This window comes from Physeter macrocephalus, chromosome 8 (genome assembly GCF_002837175.3).
Source record: "Physeter macrocephalus isolate SW-GA chromosome 8, ASM283717v5, whole genome shotgun sequence".
NCBI lineage: Eukaryota > Metazoa > Chordata > Mammalia > Artiodactyla > Physeteridae > Physeter > Physeter macrocephalus.
In genome coordinates this window covers 42,318,479-42,327,251 of record NC_041221.1, presented here as the reverse complement: position 1 = coordinate 42,327,251, position 8,773 = coordinate 42,318,479, and the positions used below count along the sequence as shown (strand labels likewise).

The 8,773-nt window shown below is 47.8% G+C and overlaps 1 protein-coding gene across 1 annotated transcript in view; it reads right to left on the bottom strand.

Moving 5' to 3' along the window:
• PDZD2 (PDZ domain containing 2) overlaps nucleotides 1-8,773 on the bottom strand; it is a 404,981-nt gene that overhangs the window by 366,745 nt on the left and 29,463 nt on the right. The window lies entirely within an intron of this gene.

The following is an 8,773-nucleotide window of genomic DNA, read 5'->3' as shown; positions in this document are numbered from 1 at the left end:
AAAAAAAAAAAAAAGAAAAAAAAATGTTCATTAAAGGGGTCCCCTGGTGGCGCAGTGGTTAAGAGTCCGCCTGCCAAGGCAGGGGACACGGGTTCGAGCCCTGGGCCGGGAGGATCCCACATGCCGCGGAGCAACGAAGCCCGTGCACCACAACTCCTGAGCCCGCGCGCCACAACTACTGAAGCCCGTGCACCTGGAGCCTGTGCTCCGCAACAAGAGGCCACCGCAATGAGAAGCCCGCGCACCGCAACAAAGTGTAGCCCCCGCTCGCCGCAACCAGAGGAAAGCCCGCGCGCGGCAACAAAGACCCAACACAGCCAAAAATAAAATAAATAAAAATTAAAAAAAAAACTTTAAAAAAAAGTTCATTAAAAATAAACAGATGTTATAAGTATCAATAAGCCAACAGTCTTAAACCTTTAATGTTTATCATATGTTAAAGGAAGGAAACAAGCAACTTTCCACCCAAGTGATGGCTCCATATTCAGAAGCATTTAGTGATAATCTGGCAATCAGCTCCATTCATGGAAAAAGCAAAACCATTAACTTATATGGTGGTGATTATTTTGCAGGTGTTGACCTTGAGGGAAGGAAGGCTGGGGAAATCCTGGGAAGGAGTTCAGAGGTGGCCAATCCCCCAAATTGACATCAACTATTGCCTGAGAAGCCGAGACTGACTAGAGAAGCACAAGCTGGACCAGTCACTATGGTGCATCTCTCTGAACTGCAGGAGACAGGCTGCCAGACCGGCACAGGCTCCCTGCACTCACAACAGGAGGTATTTACAAACCAGCAGGGCCTGGCGCCTGGTCACAGATTTCAAGGACAAGCCCGCAGTGTTTCCAGAGAGCAGCCAAGACATTAAGCTCGCAGGTCCAGATGAGAAGCCTGGCAGCCCCAGGCTGCAGAGCGACAGAGTTGCTCCTGGCCGAGCGAGTGTGTTCACACCAGGGGCTGGCCACAGAAACGACACCAACATGCAGGTCAGTTCCAGGCAGCATGGGAAGATGCATCTTCCTGAGGCTGGCACGAATGGGGAATATTTTTAAAAATAAGTTTTCCAAGTGCAAAGTTCCTCCCAATTCTCAGGAGGCTGAATCCACAGCCAGTCCACTCTACCTCTCACTAGCAGTTGGCCTCAGAGATTGTATTTTGGACTCAGCACTGTTCTGATTTCCTCTCCCATTAGACGGATGGGTAGAAGCCTTTCTGTTGCACTGTGTGCAAAGCAAAAGTTTGCCCATTTTCAATACCTGCTCTACTTCTTCCATCTGACAAAAGCCTTTGTTGTGAAGGGAAGCTTGAGTTACCATCAGGATTGTACCCCAGGATCCAGGCAAGTTCTGGTGATAGGCGGCCAGCGAAGGGCCTTTTCCTCTCCAGGCCCACCCTCCACTTAGCTTTTCCAGGACATCGACTCCAACAGTGAATGAATGAAAGAATGAATGAATGAATGAGGACTTGGCAAGTTTTCTCAATCACTTTGTGAATGCAAAGCACATTATAAACATAAAGCAGTCCATGTCTGATATCTAAGCAAGATGCTATGGAAGATGCATTTAAAACCTTTAGAGCTGAACATTTGGGGGATGATGGTATTTGAGGATTTGATAAAATTCTACATACTCTGTGCTTTTATATAAGTTTAGGCATTCTACAGAGCCCTTGAAGATAGATTAACAATCCATGGTTGATACAGTCTCAGTACTACGAGATCTAAGAGACTTAATAAAAAGAGGAATATTCAAAAATCTAGTATTTGCTTCTGAAAGGAAGTAGATTAAAAATGGATTAAGTAGACATAAATACACAGCTTTCCAATTTTTCAGCCCATTAGTTGGAGGTCAGAAATTACGCTGTTTTCTCATCTGTAAAAAGGTTCTATTTCATAGGGATGCTACAGAGTAAATTAAATGAGCTGATATTTACAAAGCATGGGGACAATGGCTGGCACATAGTAGGCACTGCCTAAACACTTGCTACAAAAAATACAATCCAATACAACACAATACTCTACCACATGATACAATGATGAGTATCTTATCAGGTCACAACACCCCACAAGGTACCTGTGACAAGTCTCAATGTCCTTCTCAAGAGACATAATCTCTCAAGATGAAAGAGCAGCTGCCTCAACCCGCTTTTTAAAATCCCCAGCTTTCGAGAGGGAGACTTTTGAAAGCATAAGCTACTGGAAATGTCTTTAAGCATAAGCTGCTTTGCAAAAGGAAAAAAAATATTTTGCTTTCCACAAGAAAACTTGAAATCTGTGCCAATCCAGTATGGATACTTCAGTCAAGTGCAAGGAAAATCAGAAGCACCTGTAAAGTCATTTTAATAGGAAGACAACTCTCATAAGTATGACTCCTGCACAAGACGAGAGAGCCCTTCTCCTTCGTTAGTTCGACGGGGGGGTCTTTGTAACCAGAGACCACCATCTCACACACCTCTCTGACCCTCTAACAGTCTGGCAGGACTAAATTCTTTTGACATCACCAAATGTCTAAAAACAAACAAACAAACAAGAAGAGTTCCCTAATAAGGCAGGACCCTAGCGAATTCTCCCTTTGACATAATTTAAAAGCAAAAACAAGATTAAAATGCCCAGACGATAGGGAGTGCTGTGATGCAGGGCTAAAGCCCCAGCTGCAGGAGCGCCACCAGCACACAGCCCTCGGCTCCCAGAGGGAACCACCCTCAGCAGCTGCTTCCAATGCGGGGTATCAGGGCCCGGCTCTCTGATTACAAGTCAGGCCAACTCTTAAGGGCCGTCCTCGCCCAGAGCTCCCGGGAGTTGCCCAAGTCCTTGGCTGAGTCTGCACCCCAACCCAGCTTCTCTCCCAGCCAGTTCCACTTCCCACCCTGCTGCCATGGGGTCCGATCATGAGATCCCCCTAGAAGCTTCCTCTGTGCTGTTACCACTCAGAGTCGGCCTCCCAGGGAATCCAACCCACAACACACATGGGCTCTGGGCGAATGTCTGTTGACCATCTTTCCCACATGCTCGGGTTTTTATACAGAGCTTTATTGAGGTATAACTGATATACAGTAAACTGCACATATTTAAAGTGTATAATGTTTTAATGATTACTTTTAACGTATGTATATACCCAGGAAACCATCATCACAAGTAAGATGATTCTCACATAGGTGATGGGTCTCACACAGATGGAGGGTCTCACATAGACGGTGGGTCTTGCATAGATGATGGTGCAACACAGAACCGTGATTTGGAATCTTCTTGGGCTTTAAGCTCCCAAAGTCCCAACTTGGAATCCTCCACGACTCTCAGCTCTGACAGAAGACAGTGTTACTTGACCTCTCTCTGCCCTCATTTGTCATACTGAGGCAACGATAGCACCAACCTTGATGGACTGTTAGATGAGCCCTACCCAGACAATAGGGTGTGAACCTTGGATTTCCAGCAGGAAGGCTGTGTGCATTAGGCTTATTGTGGAAGGATTTCTGTGGGATAGAGAGGAGTGAGATTAGTCAGTGCTATGGACTGAATGTTTGTGTCCCCCTGCCCCAAATTCATGTACTAAAGCCCTAATCCCTATTGTGATGGTATTCAAGATGAGGCCTTCAGGAGGTAATTAGGTCATGAGGGTGGAGACCCCAGGATGGGATTAGTGCCCTTAAAAGAAGAGGCACGAGGGCTTCCCTGGTGGCGCAGCAGTTGAGAGTCCGCCTGCGGGTTTGTGCCCCGGTCCGGGAAGATCCCACATGCCGCGGAGCGGCTAGGCCCGTGAGCCATGGCCGCTGAGCCTGCGCGTCCGGGGCCTGTGCTCCGCAACGGGAGAGGCCACAGCAGTGAGAGGCCCGCATACCATTAAAAAAAAAAAAAAAAGAAGAGGCACGAGAGAGCTGGCGCTCTCTCTCTCTCTCTCTCTCTCTCTCTCTCTCTCTCTCTCTCTCTGCGCTGGCGCTCTCTCTCTCTCTCTCTCTCTCTCTCTCTCTCTCTCTCTCTCTGCGCCCCCACCCCCACCCCACCATCTCTCTCTCTCTGTGCTACATGAAGACGTAACCAGGAATAGAATCCTCACTAGGAACCGAATGGGCCAGCACCTTGACCTTGAACTTCCCGGCCTCCAGAGCTATGAGAAATAAGTTTCTGTTGTTGAAACCCCCCAATCTGTGGTATTCTGTTCTAGCAGCCCAAGCTGACTAAAACAGTCAAGAAGACGACTTAGACAACCAGCCTTCCAAATTCTGTCTGAAATGACAGGTGCTGTTCAGTGCTGGAGCTTCTGTCAGTCTGGTGAGAAATGAGGAAAACAAGATCAATACGGTGAGTTTTTCTTAAAGAAGATAAACATCTTCATTTTAAAAACAGAGCTTTATGCTCTTCTACTTTGGAAGAGGTTAAACTGTCTTGCCATGAATTAAATTATGGTATTTCTTAATGACATTTAGTTTCTTTATCGGCCAAAAAATGTTAGAAATACTTTAGTTCCAAAACTAATTTGTAAAATTTTTATTAGCCTGTGAAATCTCAATGTCTAGAAGCCACTGAATTGGGCAATTATACAAGTGAAGGCGAGAGACGATCGCAGTCTGGACAAGGGTGGGGTGGTGGCCACGGGAGGGGGAGGGAACAGAAGCGGGACACAAGACCGAGCTTTGAGACTGACTGGCTGCATCTGAATCAGGGCAACTTAGAGAGTGATGATGGGACCTTTTAGAGGAATGTGGAAGTTGAAGAGGGAAGGAGTCTGGGGACGCATGAAACATTTGGGAGTCATCATCCTAAAACATTAATGGCTACAATTTGTTGAGGAGGAACTGTGAGCTTTATTCCCATTATTTCATTTGATCAATGAAACAGTCCATCGAGGTTGGTGCTATCGTTGCCTCAGTATGACAAATGAGGGCAGAGAGAGGTGAAGCAACACTGTCTTCTGTCAGAGCTGAGAGTCGTGGAGGATTCCAAGTTGGGACTTTAAAGCCCAAAAAGGTACCAAATCACAGTTCTGTGTTGCACCATCATCTATGCAAGACTCGCCATCTATGTGAGACCCTCCATCTGTGTGAGACCCATCACCTATGTGAGAATCATCTTACTTGTGATGATGGTTTCCTGGATATATGCATACATTAAAAGTAATCATTAAAACATTATACGCTTTAAATATGTGCAGTTTACTGTATATCAGTTATACCTCAATAAAGCTCCTGTCCTCACAGAACCAGCCGCCACAGGTAAGAGAGATGCTCTGGACACTTGAGATGTCCCGGCGGGGATCCCGGCCACCGCTATTTAGAGACCAGGATGGCAGTTCCCTGCTGCCCTTCTCCTTTCCCCACACTGGGGTGCCTCCTTTGGGTGACTTTCCCGACGCCACTTTTCTTGCCCCACACTATCTCAAACCTTTTCACTAAAGCGTGGAGAAAAGGTCTCCTAAGAATTTTTACCGTAACCAACAATGGGAGATAGACGATGGCTAAAAATAACAACGGGCAAGGTGACAGCATTTCTAGAAGTCTACAAAGAGCTCATCGCCAGAATCGTTCCTGGGTTCAACGTACACGAGGGGAAGACTCCCCCCACCTCCCAGCCCCATCTGCCTTTGGCCATCCATGCTCCATGATTGCAACTGCTTCTTTCGCTCTGAGAACCATGCCTAAGCCCTACTCCCCAGAGACTATCTCCTCTGACCCTCTGAGAATTTCAGGTTGGAACACCTGAGCTTCTTACCTTCCATAAGGAAGGCTCCCTCCTTTTTTCCCCCTTTAAAACTCAAGTTAAAAAAAAAGACTCATATACACTACCAAATGTAAAATAGATAGCTAGTGGGAAGCAGCCGCATAGCACAGGGAGATCAGCTCGGGTGCTCTGTGACCACGTAGAGGGGTGGGATAGGGAGGGTGGGAGGGAGGGAGACGCAAGAGGGAGGAGATATGGGGATATATGTATATGCATAGCTGATTCACTTTGTTATAAAGCAGAAACTAACACACCATTGTAAAGCAATTATACTCCAACAAAGATGTTTTAAAAAAAAAAAAAAGACTCAAAAGGGCAAAGTGGGCCCTTTGAGGACTGAGAGGGCCCTAGTGAGATCCTTGTACACATCAAAGGCAAACTCAGATCTGCTGTCGCTCACAGACTAGAGCTAACTCCACCCCACACAAGCAGGACAGGAGGCCCCTGGGCTGGAGGAGGGGTTGGGGGCAGGGAGGGGAAAAAAGCAAGCAGCCACAGCTTGCATCAACCTGGGGAAATAAGAGGGAACTAGAGAGACTGGCCGATTACGAGCAATTGCAGGGACACCTCTGAGCCTTTGGGTCCAACCAAAGCTCTCTGCTCACCGGAGTGTGGACAGCTGCTACTCAAAGTGCAGTCCCCGACCATCAGTATCAGCATTACCCAGGAGCTCAACAGAAATCTAGACTCTCAGGCTCCTCCCCAGACCTAGTAAAATAGAACCCGCGTTTTAGCAAGATCCTCCAGTGTTTGGTGTGTACGTTGAAGCCTGAGAAGCAGTGTTTAAGAGCATCTTGGTCAGTGGCTCCCCAGCTAGGGAGATTTTACCTCCCAGGGGTCATCTGGCAACGTCTGAAGACATTTTTGGTTGTCACTACTGAGAAATGCTACTGGCCTCCAAGGCTACAGGCCAGGGGTGCTGCTAAACATCCTACAGTGCACAAGGCAGCCCTCCCAACAAAGCATTACCCAGCCCCAAATATCACGAGCGCCAGCCCTGGGAAACCTGATCTAGGTGAAAACAGCCAAGAACGAGGTGGATAAGAGGTTCTAGAACTTGCTACCCCAAGTGTGGACTGCAGACAAGCAGCATCAGCAGAGGAGGCTGTTAAGTGTGAGATCTCTGACTCGAGCCCACAGCCATGGAATCAGAGCCTCCATGGGTGGGGCCCAGGCATCTGTCTTGCAACAGAAAGCCCTCCACGTGAACTGCATGCATGCTTTTTGCTTCTAGATTTTTGCACGGAGAGTATTCGTGTAGGCCACGGGCCCCTGCCTTCCGGATGGCCGTCAGGAAAGGTGGGCTCAGCCAGGTTGGCCACTTGTCCAAGATTTCACACCAGTAACAACTACAATCTGGATTTGAAGAAGGGCCAGCTCTAGTGGAGGCGGGGGGCGGGTGGCTGGCACCAGCCTCTTTGCTACGCCACTTCAAGGACAATGGCTTAGAGGTTCTAGCCACTGCTGGTGCCAGACTCATGGGCCTGATGCTGACCACAGGAGCATCCTGGCACGACAGGGCACAGGAAAAGGCGAATTCAAAGCTCTCAGACAACAAAGGCCAGACAACACTTGGCACGGCATTACTTCACGAAGCCCTAGGGATAAGAATAAGGAAGATGTTGGTGATAGGGAACTATATTTAATAGGTTCTCAGCCCTTCAATGTCACCTCCTCTGAAAAGCCTTCCCTGATTTCCCCCGAAGGAGTCATCATCTCTTTTTTGCTGTTCTCCATCCATTGTGCTCATTTCCCATTGTCCTACTGTTCTGTGAATTCTACTAGCTCCCTTGCCCATAGCAGGGTGAGTTCTTTGAGGATAGGAAGTATACTGTAGCAGATGTTGTGGTCCTAGCCCCTGGCCCACCCTCCCTGGAGATCACCTACACAGTCCCAAACTTCCTCTAGACTTCTTCTATATCCCTGCCTGAGGGAAGTGCCAGGGAGTTTATGCCCCCAGAAGCAACCTGCACCCAATGAAGGGATAAGAGTGGAGGCTGGTGGGTGAAGAACCCAGCATCCACTTGGCCATTCTGCACTGTGTTCTGCTCAGAGTCTCTTAGAGACCCACGGAGGGACTGAGCCTCTGTTGTCACGGCAGTAAGCACATTATACCCCCTTCGTCAGCTTTCCCCCCTTCCTCTCTCACCTCCACTCTCCTCACCATGATTTCTGCACCCAAATGGACTTCCTGAACCCAAATCCTTGTCTCAGGGTTGGCGTTTGGGGGACCCCAAACTAAGACAAGTATTTTGCTCACTGAATGCCCTCTATTTAGCTGCCTCCCTAACACACTAAGTGCTCACAAAAATCAGTACTTATGGAAGTTAAATAAAAGTCCCCATATGCCTGGAAAATCCAAAGGCAACAACAACCAAAAAAATGAGCAAAAACCCTACTGATGGCCTGGGTGATATAATCCAGAAGAATGTATCTACGTTTCTTCTCCCTGAGTTGTGGTCAAAGCTCTAAAAACAATAGTCTCCTGACTATAGTAACAGTTTAATTTCTCATCATCAGGTACAAAAAGAGGAGAGCTCAGAGGCTAGGAGTTCTAGCTCTGGAATTCGGTAGAACTAGGCTCAAATTCCTGGCCCCAATAGCTGCTCAGTGACCCCAGCCTGGTTCGTCACCTATAAAAGGGGAATTATAATCTTATCTGCTTGTGGGGTTGTGGGGTGGATTTAATGAGATAAAGGATTTACTGAAGGCTTTAGTATAGTCCTGGCCCAGTGTAAACCCGCCAAACACATTCTCAACGGTACATTCCTATCACTATGACTGCATTGCCCATTTTAGGCAGGCTTCCGGTCACTCAGGTGACGGATGGTAGCAGAGTGCCAAGAACATAGCAGACACTCAGCAAACAGTTACCTTAGGAATGAGTGAAGTGATAATCTAAGAGTAGAATATTAAAAACCTGCAGGGCTTCCCTGGTGGCGCAGTGGTTGAGAATCTGCCTGCCAATGAAGGGGACACGGGTTCGAGCCCTGGTCTGGGAAGATCCCACATGCCGCGGGGCAACTGGGCCCGTGAGCCACAACTACTGAGCCTGCACGTCTGGAG